The sequence below is a fragment of the Meleagris gallopavo genome, chromosome 1 (genome assembly GCF_000146605.3).
Source record: "Meleagris gallopavo isolate NT-WF06-2002-E0010 breed Aviagen turkey brand Nicholas breeding stock chromosome 1, Turkey_5.1, whole genome shotgun sequence".
Taxonomy (NCBI): domain Eukaryota; kingdom Metazoa; phylum Chordata; class Aves; order Galliformes; family Phasianidae; genus Meleagris; species Meleagris gallopavo.
In genome coordinates this window covers 164253765-164256211 of record NC_015011.2, presented here as the reverse complement: position 1 = coordinate 164256211, position 2447 = coordinate 164253765, and positions in this window count along the sequence as shown.

The window sequence follows — 2447 nt, the reverse complement described above, 5'->3', positions numbered from 1 at the left end:
TTACGGGCTGGTTCGGCCCGGTTCCGTGACTAGAAGGGCGGAGGGATCCGCGGATCCGCGCCCCCGGGAAAAAAAAAGAAATAAGGGACCCCGAAATAATTGAAAACAGTGGCAACAATCTGAGGTAAAACAAAGTAATTTACTAAATATGGTATCAACAGAATTTTATAAGGAGAGAGAATGTGAAATTGATAGTGGATCGGCCTTACCACAACGCTGAGATGAGAAGCGCAGGCAGAGAAGCGCAGGCGAGAAGCGCAGGCAGAGAAGCGCAAGCGAAGCAGCGCAGGCAGAGAAGAGAGCATCAGGTGACCTTGCCGGGAGTTATATCTCCTCGCTGACCGCAAAGCCCCCTGGGGAAACGTAGCTGCTCTTCTCCGCTGGACAGGCACCCGGAACTTGAGCATCAGCAGTCAAACCCCCAGTACATTGCATGATGTTATGATGTGGAATACCGATAATGAAAAATCATGAAACCATGACAAATATCTTCATAAAGTACAGCTGCTATTAGCTGCAAAGATGAGTTGACCATATATAGCATTTCATTAATCTTTGGCAGATGTCTAAATTTTACTTGATACAGCACAAAAGTCATTGGAAGTTGTACGATGATCCATTTGGCAAGAAATAAATACCTTCTTACTTCTTCATCCAACATGCAACATTACTATACATGATTAATATTTTATATTTGCAGTGGAATTGAATTTCTTGTAATCTTAAAACCTATTTTCAAGTCCATGAAAATATCCCCAACTCATCATTTTTTGTTCATTCATTTGCATAGAAGTAATGCAGAATAGCATGTTACTACCTTTCAAATAGCACACTCAGAAACTGAAAATACTGACTTTTTTTTTTTCTCCTTTATTCTCCTTTCTTGCATATTATAGCAACTTGATCAGAAAATCTATGTCTCTCCTGATGAGTTAATGTTCTTTGTCAAAAGATAGTCATCTCTAAAAGAATAAACTGTGTTTATTTTGGGGAAAAAGCTGAAATGGTAGGAAATAAAAAGAAGCCAAATAACTAAGAGTAGGAGAAAGTAAGAAGCAAATCTCTAAAGTGAAAGATTGTAGAAAATCTCTTTTTGTTTGTTTGTTTGTTTGTTTGTTTCAGTTTCTGCAAAAGTTTTTTTTGTATCAAAAAAGTACTCAGACATAAAAGTAGCCCCCTGGAATCCAGTGGTTCAATGAAGTGAATGATAGTTATGATAGTTATTCATTTTTGCTACTGTGTGTGATTAGCTGGGTAAAGGTAAGAAATAGGTGTGGGTAGCTCTAAAAAAGCTGCAATGCTTTGAAAAGATCAATGAACAAGCAGCAGCAATGGAAAAAAAAAAGAAGTACAGCATCAACAATAATGAATTTAAACACTGCCTGCCCTCCCTCCCCGCCCCCCCCAAAAAAAAAGAAAAAAAACTCGTTTATAAATGTTCTCATATGCAGGTATACAACTCTGATCTACAAGCTCAAAGTGATACCATGTTTATTCCCTCTGTCAGATATTATGTACATTGTTAGGATTTCCCCCTCTGAGCCTTCCCAAAGCTAAAAATTCCCAGCTCTGTGAAGCCAAGCCCTTAAACCAGATGTCCCAGTTTCTTCATTATCTTTGTGGCCTTTTTCTGGACTCACTCCAATATGTTCATATTTCTTTTGTACTAGGGAGTCCAGCACTGATCTCAACACCCACCTCAGAGATATGATCTCATCAGGGAAGAATAGACAGGAAGATTCACCTCCCTTGGCAGCACTGGCCCTCATGCATCCTAGAAGGCTGTCATCCTACTTTACTGCAAGGGCGCATTGCTGGCTTATGTTCAACTTGTCTTCAAGGAATTATTTGCTTGGCCACCCTCCCTGGGCCAGAATGAAGTTTACTGACCTGTATTTCCTCAGGTCCCCTTCTTTCCCATTTGGGCATTAGTTTTATTTTTCTTCCACCTGCTGCTCTTGCCTGATTTCTGTATGTTGGGCTGGATTGTTCTTGAGCTTTAGGAAGTGATCCTTGAGAATCAAACAGCTCTACTAGACTCTTCAGTTCTGTATCTCAAGGGATCCTGTAGAGCAGATCTCTAAGATTCCTGTAAACAGGCTGAAGCCTGCTTTCTTTAAGTCCAGGGTTGTGACCCTGCTAATTGCACTGACATCTCCATGTCGCTGCAGCCAGGTCTGCAACCTTTGTACCCCTTGATACAAGAAAGACAAGGAGCTGTTAGAGGGGGTCCAGAGGAGGGCCACAAAGATGATCAGAGGACTGGAGCACCTCCCCTACGAAGACAGGCTGAGGGAGCTGGGTTTGTTCAGCCTGGAGAAAAGAAGGCTGTGGGTGATCTCATTGCAGCCTTTCAGTACCTAAAGGGGGCCTACAAACAGGAAGGGAGTCAACTCTTTGAAAGGATAGATAACAGCAGGACAAGGGGAAATGGTTTTAAGTTGAGG